The sequence below is a fragment of the Vipera berus genome, assembly GCF_964194415.1.
Source record: "Vipera berus genome assembly, chromosome: Z".
In the NCBI taxonomy this organism is placed as follows: domain Eukaryota; kingdom Metazoa; phylum Chordata; class Lepidosauria; order Squamata; family Viperidae; genus Vipera; species Vipera berus.
The window spans coordinates 95,058,578-95,072,591 of NC_138205.1; positions in this window are offsets into that span (position 1 = coordinate 95,058,578).

Sequence of the window (14,014 nt, forward strand, 5' to 3'; positions counted from 1 at the left end):
CCTCAGATTCTTTGGAGAATAAATCAACCCCCTCTATTGGAAGATAGCTATCATGTCACTCCAAAGTTTTCTCTTTGTTATGCTAAATATACCTAGTTCACTTATTCTGTTTCTTGTATGGTTTAGCTTCCAGACCCCTTATAACATCTTCGTTGCTCTTCTCTGCACTTTTTCTAGGGCCTCAGCATCTTTTTTATATCATGTTGTCCAGAATTGGACAAAGAATTCCAAGTGTGGTCTTACAGTGGAGTATAGTGCAATACTACCACTCCTTATGATCTTGCTATTATTCCTCTGTTGATGCAGCCCGGGACTGCATTGACTTTTTTGGCAGCTGCCACATACTGCTGACTCATGCTTAAGTGGTGGTCCACTAGGACACCTAGTTCCTCTTGCAAGCCCTACAGTTGAGCCAGGTATTACCTATTCTGTACCTGAGTCAGGTACTGTCTATTCTGTACCTATCACTGAACTGCATCTTGTTGGATAGGGCCCAATGTTCTAGTCTGTCAAAGCCCTTCTGAATCTTGAGTCTATCTTCTAAAGTGCTAGCAATTCTCCACAGTTTTGTGTCATCTGCAAATTTGATGAGTGTCCCTTCAATCTCCCTTCTACATTATTTACGAAGAAATCAAAGAGCACTGAGCCCAAGACAGAACCTTGAGGTACCCCCCATTGCATAGTTCATTCCAAATAACTGTAGTGCTGACAACATGGTGAGTGCAGTTGGTCAACACTTCTGCAGTTGCCTCCAGAAGTGGTGAATCCTCCAATACTGGAAGTTTTTAAGAAGAGACTGGACAGCCATTTGTCTGAAATGGTATAGGGTTTCCTGCCTGAGCAGAGGGTTGGACTAGATGACCTCCAAGTTCCCTTCCAACTTTATTATTATTATTATTATTATTATTATTATTATTATTATTATTATTATTATTATTATTATTATTATTATTATTATTATTATTATTATTATTATTACATGGTGAGTGCAGTTGGTCAACCATATACATTATCTATTCTTCATTATTCTATTTTACCAATATTTTCCTTTATCTAATGCATTACTGAAGTCTAAGTATACTATATTGAAAGCATTTCCTTAATCCACTAATTTAGCCACTTTATGAAAGAAGACAACCAGGTTTGTTTGACATAATCTACTTTCAACAAAGCCATGCTAGTTTCTAGATTGGGTAGCCCTCAACTTGCAAAAGCTTGTTTAGTGAGTGTTCAAAGTTATAATGGCAGTGGTGGGATTCAAATATGTGAACAACTGGTTCTCTGTATGGATGTTGCTTCTGGAAGTCCGTTCTGAGCCTAGGCAACAAAAAAATAGTTAGTGGTTCTGCCAGAGTGGTGAGAACCAGCTGAATCCCACCACTGTACAACAGCACTGAAAACATATGACTGTTTTTCCACACTTATGACTGTTGCAGCATCCCCATGGTCATGTGATCAAAATTTAAACTTCGGAGGCTTGGCAATTAGTTCGTATTTATGATGGATGTGTTTCCTGGTTTCTTGAGTCTCTTGTGTTTCTTTCTCTGTGATATTATTCTTGTTTGGGCCTTTATTATCTCATTTTTCAGAATTTGCCAAGCATCTTGAACTGTTTTTCTCCTCTAGGAATCTTTCCTATTCTTTCTCTTAGTCTATTGAAGTCAGCTCTCTTAAAGTCTAAAACAGTAGTTTGAGTTTGTTCAGTTACCTATGTCTGTTTTATGGTGAATGACATGGTCACTATCCCTCAATGTTTCTACCTCTTCCACTCCTTCAACCATTTCATCCTCATTAGTAAGAATTAAGTCTTGTAAAGCTCACCCTCTAATTTCCTCTCCACCTTTTGGATGATAAACGTATAAGCAAAATCTGATTAGCAAAAACTCATCTATTTCCTTCACATGGTTGGGGAGGCACCACTATAGTGATGCTACCTCTTCCTCTACTATTCACCTAAATACTTGCAAGGAGACTTTCATCATTAGTTTTGTGTATTTCTATAGAGGTGTAATAATTCTTTACATGCAGTGCAACTCCTCCTCCTCTTTTGTTTTGTCTGTTTCTTTTGAACAATTTATATCTTTCCAGTAATATGTTGTAGTATGGGTTCCATATCACCAAGTAGTTTCAGTAATGGCAAAAATATTGTACCTGCCCTCACATATTAGGACTTCAAGTTCTCTCTGTTTGTTCCTCAAACTCTGAGCATTGGTGCACAGGCATCTGAATCCTGTTTGACTGGCCCTACTTTTGCTTCCTGCATCTCCTGTTTTATATCTGAGTGCCCCCACATTCTCACCACTCCATTCCTCATTGTCTGATTTGTTGTGTTGGGGTTAATGCTTTGGTTTTGCTCCTATAAATTGGGCTCATCTCCCTTTCAGTTTTAATTTAAAGCCCTTTTGATGAGTAGAACCATTGTTTTCCAAAGACATTCTTCCTGGTCTTTGTGAGGTGCAGCCCATCTCTTGCCAGAAACCCTTCCAGTAGATACCGTAATTAAATAGTATAATATACTTTATACTTTTTAATTATACTTTTTAATGTAATGAGCTGTTTTTAAATTTGTTGCATACTGCCCAGGGGCACTTGTATGTGAAATGGGTAGCTGTATAAGATGAATGAATTTAATAATAATTTAATAAATTTAATTGTTATTTAATTTAAATAATTTAATAATTAATAATAGACTTTCAAAGTACTAATTAGGCCAATGAAGTTTGGTCTCTGTTCTATTCTATGTACTGTCCTGTACTCTCAGATGCAAAAACATCTCTTTAACTTTTCAGTATGACAGTTTTTCGGTATTTGAAGAGTGTCATCATAACCCTACTCAGAAATCTTTTCTCAAAGCTAAAAGTAGCCAATTCCCAGATTTTCTACTTGAAGAATGTTATCACCAGTCTTGTTTTCACCACTTCTGCACAGAATTGTTGATCTAACCTCCTTTTGGAGCCATCCAGGTTGGCAGCCGTTGTTATAAAAGCTGCACTAAAAAGAATTATCCTAAAATGTCCTATGATTTAGCCTTACTGAATGAGTCCATGTTCTAAGACAGAAAAAAAACCTTTGTATTTATTGTTGTGTGATTTTAATTTTATTCAACTTGTTATATCTATCTCCATTTTCTATTTATTCCAAATCATCATCATCATCCATGCATCATAATTTTTCCTCATAATTTTTTTTAAATTCCTCAATAAATTTTGTTGCTCTTTTCTTCATTCTCTGGCAATTTTCTTTGAAGATATTGTATCCAAATGCTATACATGACTATGCCAATATCTCATTACTTTGACAAAAATAAGTAATGATATTCTACAGGCAGCAATGTTATTTCTGCTGAATCTCAGACAGATATATAAATTACTTCAATCACTTCTCTGGAAAAGATTTTCAACCAATAAAGATATAATTTGGTTTTTTTTAACCATTAGTGGTTTTAAATAACCATGCTGAGGTCATTTCTTTGGACATACAAATATTATATTGCAGCAAGGATTACTTACCTGTTCACTGATGATTTGGAAAGATGTATCACCTCAAACTGTCCATGCCTTTTCCTATTGTGGTGTAGCAGTTAAAGTGTTGGCCTAACACCAAAGAAACTCAAATTTAGTTCCCATAATTGCTTTGAGGTAGTCATTCTCTGTGCTTAACTTACCTCAAAGAACTATTACTGTAAGAATAAATTGGGTGGGAAGTTCTCTATGTAGACTACTTAAACTCTCTGAAGGAAAGCAATAAATAAATATAGCCCAAATCTCAGTGTTTATAAGTTGTGTGTTCTTATATCTATGTTTTCAATATGACATAACACAGAAAGTTACATATCAAATGACTGGGTTCACATATTGCTGTAAGCCATATATGTTAAAGATTGGGCTTTGCTTGGTTTGTGGGATGTGTGAACCCACTGTATGCGAGTTGAAAACCATGATTTACACATAGCAAGTAAGAAATATGTATATAGCAAAGCATGTATGAATGCCTATTGCATTCTGTAAACATAGCCAATATAAGCTCTAACAACTAAAATACTGTAAAGATCTAGGAAAGCATTAAGTGGTACTAACAAAACTGACCCAATCATTTTTTTTCTAAATCAAGGATTGGTTGTTATATCTTTGATGGCAGAAAAACCTAATCAGCTTCATTTCAGCAATCCCCAGTTCCACAAAGTAGCAATACATATTACTTTCAGCTTCCTCCTCAAAATTGTATAACAACATAAACTTGGAAATAACCCTTTGGTTAAGTGGATTTCAATCTGCCTTAGCTAAACAGAGTTGTGCTCTCTCCAAAGTGCAAGGTTGATGAATGAATAACCAGATGAATGAGACTGTGGATTGAAGAGTATATCCTTGGCAGCAGTTTCTGAGATCTTAATATGCTGTTTATGTATACTGCACATGATGAAACAAGACTGCAAAGTTATGAACTTTTTAAAAAAAGGAAAAAGAAAGGTATTTGAAAAACTAAACTGATGAATAAAAATTAAGCTGGCAAGTCACGGTAAGTGTGATTAAACTCTGTGATGCAGAAGTTCTACATCTGTAGCTGATGCAACTTTGGAGTATTGTCTTGTGCAGAGAGTTAAGGCAGACAGCAGGCACAATGACATGTTAAATTACCCACATGATGTATAGCTTAATGAACCCCCTTGTGTTGATCACGCTTGGCATTAATCAAGAGCCATGAACAGATTCCCTTATTTTCTCAATGCTGCCCTGATAAACTGCAATTTCATTTAACCTTGGACAGGAGCTTTAATAGCATCTACGGGACAACTGTCAATACTTTCCCCAGGATACAGTGATTAAAGTACAACACAAGATGCATGCCATGAATTTTCTTCATTTGGCATTAGAATTTTCATTTTTAAGCAACTATTTGCATAAAATATGCTGGAAATATGAAGATGACAAGATTTACATGAAGCTATAGGGAGAAAAATCCTTTAAAATGAGATAAAATACCCCATCATATTAATTAATGCCTGGAAACTTTAAATAGGTATGAAAATGCAACAACCCAAAGTCAAAAATATAAAGTAAAAATGACAGTATTCTTTACATTTTCTCATTACAAGATATTGGCATTGGGTTTTTTTGTTTTGTTTTTTGGAAGGGCAAGAGTAAGTAATTGGATATTACAACTAAAATTGTTAAAATTCTATATTTTTTTGCCTGGGAGTAATCCAAATAAATTCAGTTGAGAAAACACAGAGGCATAAAATAACAGACTTCTGTACGTCTTGGATAAGTAGGCATTGCATATATCTTTGTCTGCATATCTAGGCTGTTTTTAAAAATAAGTAGAATAAGTTAAGATCTCATAAGGAACTCAGCACAGAAACTGCTGCTCCATCACCATCTTAGCTCATCCTCAAATATCTTTATATACAAACACCTCTTCTGATCCAGCTCCCACTGATTTTAAAACAGTATGATTTCTCTCTCTCTTTTTCTTTTTGAAAAGGACACAGTAGCAAGCTAGAGGAACAATTGTATTAAGAACAAGCAAGCATTTAGGGCAGACTTTTCCAAAGTGGCAATATTAACCTGCAATGGGACTATTCATTATGGTACTAGTGGACTGTTGTTATTATTATTATTTGTAGTGCTATTAATTGAAATAGTATTTATTATTTTCGTATAATAAATGATTGGAAGGGGTCAATGAGCAGTCAGGAAATTCATGATAGAAGGTGATGAACTGAGGTGTTTGGAGACTCTTACTGTAGAGGTAACAACAATTCTCCAAAGAAGCCAACAAAAATAAGAAGAAAAATTAAATTGCTTTATATAGTAAAAAGTCTTTATAGTAAAAAAAAATCTTTATTTGTACCATCCAATATATTTTGGACTTTGCCCATCTGATACCTGAGCTCTTAAAAAACAGTGATGCACTGAAAAAGAGTGATATAGTCTTAAATGTGCAGGGCATACAGAATGGTCATGACTGCTTAGAGAGGGCTGTAAAGCTCTATGAAGCAGCATATAAGTCTGTGTTATTGCTATTGCTATAAGTGCAACGACCAAGTGCAAGTCATTTTTTTCAGTAACTTCAGATGGTCATTAAATGAATAATTGTAAATGTATAGGACAGTGTACTGGAATTACAGTTCAATACAACATTTGGAGCCTAGTAGATGTGCTCTGCCCTCAAATTTCTTAACCTAGCTCTGTTTCTTCTTTCTGGCAATTGTTTTCGGCTGGTAAAATCTAGGCATTCCTGAAAATATATAAGGGTTGTTTCAGTATAAAAACAAAATTTACACTGAAATTTTAGCAGTTGTCCTAATTTTTGGGAGAACATCAGGTTGAGAATGAATGGTTCTAACAGCAGTTACTGCTGAGTTACAGTCCAAGTCTCCCTGCAACTAACCTCCTATGTGACCTTCGCTTAATTGTGAAAAGAGGGGATGAAATGTCCTAGCAACAGAATGCAACATTGAGGAAGAAGTTGCTTTGACAAGTGTGTTGATGGCAAGAATCTTGAAGAAACAATATATCTGATGGAAAAAAGACAAACAAAAAATAATAATTTTAATTACAACCCTTAATGTAAGAAGTTTAGAAATATCTTCATGGCCATGCAAACAAAATAAATCTGAAAGAATTTAATCACAGTTGGGAACAGCAAGACAATGACAAAGAATTCAAGCTGACAGTTAAGACTGATTGACTGATTATCTGTGGGACCACCTTTTCTTAAGGACATCTACTTATCCTACCAGGTCAGATAAGCTCCTAGTCCTTCCCTTAAATAAACCTCTGAAGACCTGGCTTTCCCCCCAAGCACTGGGATAAGATAAGGTGAATGCATATGGGAAGATTGATCTAGCACCAGTTTTTTTTATTTTAGTGTGTTTTTACGGTTTTTATATTGTTTTAATTTTTAATTAGTGGGATGCGGTGGCTCAATGGGTTAGGACGCTGAGCTTGTTGATCAGAAGGTCGGCAGTTTGGCGGGTCGAATCCCGAGTGCCGCATAGCAGAGTGAGCGCCTGTTACTCGTCCCAGCTTTTGCCAACCTAGCAGTTCGAAAGCACATAAAAATGCAAGTAGAAAAATAGGGACCACTACGGTGGAAAGGTAACGGCATTCCGTGCACCTTTGGTGCCTAGTCATGCCAGCCACATGACCACGGAGACGTCCTCGGACAAGCGCTGGCTCTTCGGCTTTGAAACAGAGATGAGCACGACCCCTAGTGTTGGAAACAACTAGCATGCATGTGCGGGGGAACCTTTATCTTTAATTTTAATTGGGAGCCACCCACAGTTTGTTATAAAATGGATGTCTATATAAGTATTTTAAATAAATCGATAAAAATGATCAACTCATTTTGATTCCTAACAATCACACAGATAGTACTTTCTTTAGATAATATTTCTGTAGATAACAGGTTACCAAGGTTTTCTTTCTTCCTTTCATTACCTGAGGTGTGAGACCATTCTAGATTTCGGTCCTTCTTTAAGGAGGTTTCTTTTTATCTTTGCCTTCTAAATACAATTAAGTCTTTTTCAACCAGCAGCTAAAATCACATCATGATATGTTATTTTTTTAAAAAAAATTGTTTAATGAAAGCATTTATTTTAAAATAAAAGCAAATTTACATGAACAAATCTGCACATTAAAAAAACCTGACTTATTTAGAGTGAGAAAGATGACATCCCATACAAGTTATTAACCAGAAATTATGGGAACATCTGGAAACTTACTATGGAAATGCAGGAAAAATTTTAGCTGCGAAATTAATTGGAAAGACCATGCTATGGTGAGATAATCATTGATCATGATTGATTTAGTAAATGTTGACGTACATTTTTGCACACATCTGGACACAATAACAATATTTTACTATAGTAAAATAGTTTCTTCATCATAATCAAATACCTTTATATGGGCAGAAATTATAAGCTCCTAGGTTCTCATATAGCTATATGGAACGCCATTATCCATTTACCCTGTTAGAATGTCAAAATTCTCTAAATTTCTAAATTTTGAACCTTGTCACCTAGTACTGCAGCTTTAGTTAAGAAAATTCAGTAAACCTTAAATGGTTTCCATAAAAGACAAGCAGAAATAACAAGGTGAAAATATGGCTTCAATTGGTTTTAAATCTGAATAAACTATTCACTTAAACAATTTATTTTTTAAAAAACTATTAAATATTTTATAATCACTCCAAAATATTCTGATTCTAATCAAGCTTACAGTATATTACTTATTCTACTGTGAAAGTAATCAAACACAGTAGGGAAATATTTAAGATTTATTGCATCTCTTTAAGAAATACTTTAAATAATTCAATGAATACATTACACAGAATATTGTAGACCTTGCAAAAACCAACTCTATAGCTGTTTCATCCAGATCGTATGCTCTGTAATGGTTTTAATCTTGGAATGGAAAAATAATAAGTTATGTCCCTGAAAAAATCAATCTAAAACCTTATGATAAGCTCACTAACAATGCAATCCTATACATATCTACTCAGAACTCCCATTAAATTCACCAAGGCTTACATATGAATGGGTACATAGGATTATAGCCTAACAAGTTTACTATTCAATTCTCAAAATGCAATACTTTGAGAATAAGAATTAATGACTTATCTTAATCTGTAATTACTAACAACTGAGATAGGAAAATTTCAGGAATTTTGTGATAAAGTAAAATTAACTCAGGTTTTCTCCATATCAAAACATTAAGGCATGAAGTGCTCTTCTTTAAAATGTTAACCAGCTTGTTCTTTAGAAAGCCATTCATTCTATTCCTTTTCTTATCTAATCACTATCCTTCCTCTGATAACCATAGTTAAAGCAGAATTACTGTGTATTTTAATTATCACTAACCTAATTAGCTGTTTTCTGTTTGGCTTCCCTGTAAATATGGCTGATAATGCTATGGAAAAATTGTGAACTGAGTTAAATATTAATATATAAGTTGGTAAATTATTTAACTCCTTGGAATAAAGTGAGGAATAAATTTAAGTATCAAAGTCAACAAAAAGTTGTATGGCTCCTAAGTACACATGCTAAGAAGAAAAAAATGGCTAAGTTTAGACATTGATTTTCTCCAAAAAAAGAACTCTGAATTTCCAGTTCATAAACTGTTGAATTTTAGGGTTGTTCCTCTGAAATACTTTTTGGACAATAGATGAGTCATGAGTCAACCTTTTTAATACATTTACATTTTTCTATAAATAAAAAATAGGTTAGTTATAAATTCTTATATTTTCTACTAAAATGACAGCATTTGTAGTTAGAACCACATAATTTATTGATTCCTATAAACCACAGTAATCCCCTTCATGGATTACTGCCTTGTCGTGGTGAAGGAGCTTGTGTAATTCAATGAAGCTATGAGCTATGCCATGCAGGGCCACCCAAGACGGAAAGGTCATAGCAGAGAGTTCTGAAAAAACGTGATCCACTGGAGAAGGAAATAGCAACCCTCTCCAGTATCTTTGCCATGAAAACTCTATGGACAGTACCAAAAGGCAAAATGATATGATGCTGGAAGATGAGCCCCTCAGGTTGGAAGGCATCCAATATGCTACTGGGGAAGAGCAGAGGGCTAGTACTAGAAGCGCCAGAAAGAATGAAGCGATTGGGCCAAAGCTGAAAGGACGCTCAGCTGTGGATATATCTGGTGATAAAAGGAAATAAAGATTTTTTCTCCATAGGAACCTGGAATGTAAGATCCATGAATCAAGGAAAGCTGGACGTGGTCAAACAAAAGGTGACAAGACTGAACATCAACATCTTAGGTATCAGCGAACTAAAATGGACAGGAATGGGTGAATTTAATTCAGATGACCATCAGGTATACTACTGTGGGCAAGAATCCCTCAGAAGAAATGGAGTAGGCTTCATAGTCAATAAAGGAGTAGGAAAAGCAATACTGGGATACAATCCCCAAAATGATAGAATGAGCTCAGTTCAAATCCAAGGCAAACCATTCAATATCACAGTAGTCCAAGTCTATGCCCCAACCACCAGTGCTGAAGAGGATGAAATTGACTGATTCTATGAAGCCCTACAGCACCTTATAGAACTAACACCAAAAAATGATGTCTTTATCATCATGGGGGATTGGAATGCTAAAGTAGGAAGCCAAAAGATAACTGGAATAAAAGGCAAGTTTGGCCTTGGAGTACAAAACGAAGCAGGGCACAGGCTGATAGAATATTGTCAGGAGAATACAATGGTCATAGCAAACACTCTTTTCCAACAACCCAAGAGACGGCTCTACACATGGACATCACCAGATGGTCAACACAGAAATCAGATTGACTATGTGCTCTGCAGCCAAAGATGGAGAAGCTCTATACAGTCAGTAAAAACAAGACCAGGAGCTGACTGTGGCTCAGACCATGAGCTTCTTGTTGCAAAGTTTAGGCTTAAACTGAAGAAAGTAGGGAAAAGCACTAGGTCACTCAGGTATGAATTAAATCATATCCCTGTTGAATACACACTAGAGGTGACAAATAGATTTGAGGAATTAGATCTGATAGACAGAGTGCCTGAGGAACTATGGACAGAGGTTCGCAACATTGTACAAAAGGTAGCAACTAAAACCATCCCAAAGAAAAAGAAACGCAAGAAAGCAAAATAGCTGTCTGAGGAAGCTTTGCAAATAGCTGAGGAAAGAGGGAAGTAAAAGGCAAGGGAGAAAAAGAAAGATATGCCCAGTTGAATGCAGAATTCCAGAGAATAGCTAGAAGAGATAAGAATGCCTTCTTAAATGAACAATGCAAAGAAATAGAAGAAAACAATAGAATAGGGAGGACCAGAGATCTCTTCAAGAAAATTGGAGAGATGAAGGGAAGGTTTCATGCAAAAATTGGCATGATAAAGGACCAAAATGGCAGGGACCTAACAGAGGCAGAAGAGATTAAGAAGAGGTGGCAAAATTACACAGAAGAACTATACAAGAATGAGCTTAACATCCCTGATAACCACGAGGAGGTGGTCACTGACCTCTAGCCAGACATCCTAAAATGTGAAGTGAATTGGGCCTTAGGAAATCAGAAAAACAACAAAACTAGTGGAGGTGAGAGTATTCCAGCTGAGCTATTCAAAATCTTAAAAGACGATGCAGTAAAAGTGCTACACTCAATTTGCCAGCAAATTTGGAAAACTCAACAGTGGCCATAGGATTGGAAAAGATCAGTTTACATTCCAATTCCAAAGAAAGGCAGTGCCAAAGAATGTTCAAACTATCTCACCATTGCACTCATTTCACATGCTAGTAAAGTTATGCTTAAAATCCTACAAGCTAGACTCCAGCAGTATGTGGATCGAGAACTACCAGTAGTACAAGCAGGATTTTGAAGAGGCAGAGGAACTAGAGATCAAATTGCCAACATACACCGGATCATGGAGAAAGCTAGGGAGTTCCAGAAAAACATCTACTTCTGCTTCATTGACTATGCTAAAGCCTTTGATTGTGTGGATCACAACAATCTGTGGCAAGTTCTTAAAGAGATGGGAGTACCAGACCATCTTATTTGTCTCTTGAGAAACTTATATGCGGGTCAAGAAGCAACAGTGAGAACTGGACACAGAACCACTGATTGGTTCAAAATTGGGAAAGGAGTCCGGCAAGGCTGTATACTGTCGCCCTGCCTATTTAACTTATATGCAGAGCACATCATGAGAAAGGCAGGGCTAGATGAATCAAAAGTTGGAATTAAGATTGCCGGGAAAAATATCAATAATCTAAGATATGCAGATGATACCACTCTAATGGTAGAAAGTGAAGAAGAACTAAAGAATTTCTTGGGGTTGAAGAAAGAAAGTGCAAAAGTTTTGTTGAAACTTAACATTAAGAAAATCAAGATCATGGCATCTGGCCCTCTCAATTCCTGGCAAATAGATGGGGAAGAAATGGAGGTAGTCAAAGATTTTATTTTCCTGGGCTCCATGATCACTGCAGATGGGGACTGTAGCCAAGTAATTAAAAGACGCTTGCTCCTGGGGAGGAAAGTCATGGCAAATCTAGACAGCACACTAAAAAGCAGAGATATCACCGTATCAACAAAAGTGCTTATAGTCAAGGCTATGGTTTTCCCAGTTGCAATGTATGGCAGTGATAGTTGGACAATAAGAAAGGCTGAGAGGCAAAGAATTGAGGCCGTTGAACTATGGTGCTGGAGAAGATTCCTGCGAGTCCCTTGGACTGCAAGGCGATCAAACTGGTCAGTCCTAGAGGAGATCAACCCTGACTGTTCTTTAGAAGGCCAGATCCTGAAGTTGAAACTCAAATACTTTGGCCACCTAATGAGAAGGAAGGACTCACTGGAGAAGGGCCTAATGCTGGGAAATATTGAGGGCAATAGAAGAAGGGGATGACAGAGAATGAGGTGGCTGGATGGAGTTACTGAAGCAGTAGGCGTGAGCTTATATGGACTCCAGAAGATGGTAGAGGACAGGAAGGCCTGGAGGAACGTTGTCCATGGGGTTGCGATGACTTCGCAGCTAACAACAACTTTAGTCACAATAAAATGCAAGTTACTACCAGCATCATTGGACTATTAACCTTCTATAAAAAGGTCTTTAGTGAAGCATAGTGATGCTTTTTTTATTATTTTGTATATTTTATTATATAAAATTTTAGAGGCCACCCAGCTCCAAATTACATTTCAAAGGCAGGGACAGGAATAATAAAAATTAATCATGTACATCCCAAAGAGAAAACATACACAATCTCCAATTATTTAATGAATTTATTTTCATTGGCATCAGATGAATTTATGTTGTCTATCTGATCACAAAACTAGGAAAGAAGTGACAAACCAATTATTTTATTCTAAAATAATTTAAAAGAGTTTTATTCCCAGGAACGTTACATAGGACAGCTTTAAAAATAACATATTCAGCCCAAATAAATGCTAATTTTACTTACCTAGTTTTATTGTATTAAACCTGAAATACAAATACAGCATGCTTTAGGTTGTAATGGCATAGATTAACACAAGAATTACATGCTTTTTGCTAATTAATTGTGTAACAGTTTAGGAATGGTTTTTTCACCTCGGGGAAGAGATTTACAAAATGCCTACATGTTAATTAATAATGGCAAAGAATTTAAATTTGTGTAATGCTTCCGATCAGAGAAAAAAATCCATATTCTATAACATTTGGCAAGTAATGGACCATATCCAGGATGAAACCCAGCCTATTCTGTGTTCCTGAATATTGGAGGTTAATGGGATATCGGTTTTTAGAAGATGTCTAGGAAACAATCCTTTCTTGCTAAAAATAATTAAAAATATCAAATATGTTTATAAAATTAAAAAATGAATGAAATTAGTTCCTTTGTTATTCATATTTGTAACACATAAAGTGACTAGAATAATCAATGCATTTACCAAAATTTAAAGGAAATCCTATACACTCTCAATTTAAAATAAAAAGTGTCACACTTTTTTTAAAAAAGGGCTGACAGGGACAAAACCTGGATTTCATCTAGGATTTTTGGGTGGAGCTTCAGAGAACTTTATTTTTTAAAATGTGTTAAGATCATTTTAAAGGTATATTGCTGCTTTTGTGTATTTCCTGTCTCAAAATGTTAGAAATTGTTTCTTTCTAACTGTGTTTAGTGTAGTTCCACCAAGCCTTTGAAAGGGAGGCTTGGTGCTACATGAAGTCCTGGGAATATGGTTTGCCTGCCACACCATAGTTTATGCATATAACATAATGAAAAAAGAGTGAAGACGTCCAAGGAAAGTCAGTCCATGTCTCTGGATGAGCAATAGAATTATAAATTTCTCATTCACTTTAACGCTTTTCAAAGACCAGTAAGTTCTACAACTCCATTGGCCTAGCAATTGGAACAGATTATTCTTTCTGGCAGGAAAGAAGGAAGTTAAACAGTTGCAGCTAAGAGGTAGCCACTAAAAGGAGCCATGTTAATGTTTCTCTTGCCATGAGAATCTTCCTAGGAGGCAGAAAACACGTTGCATTTAATCCTCTAGTTCCAGATCTGCATATCCAGTT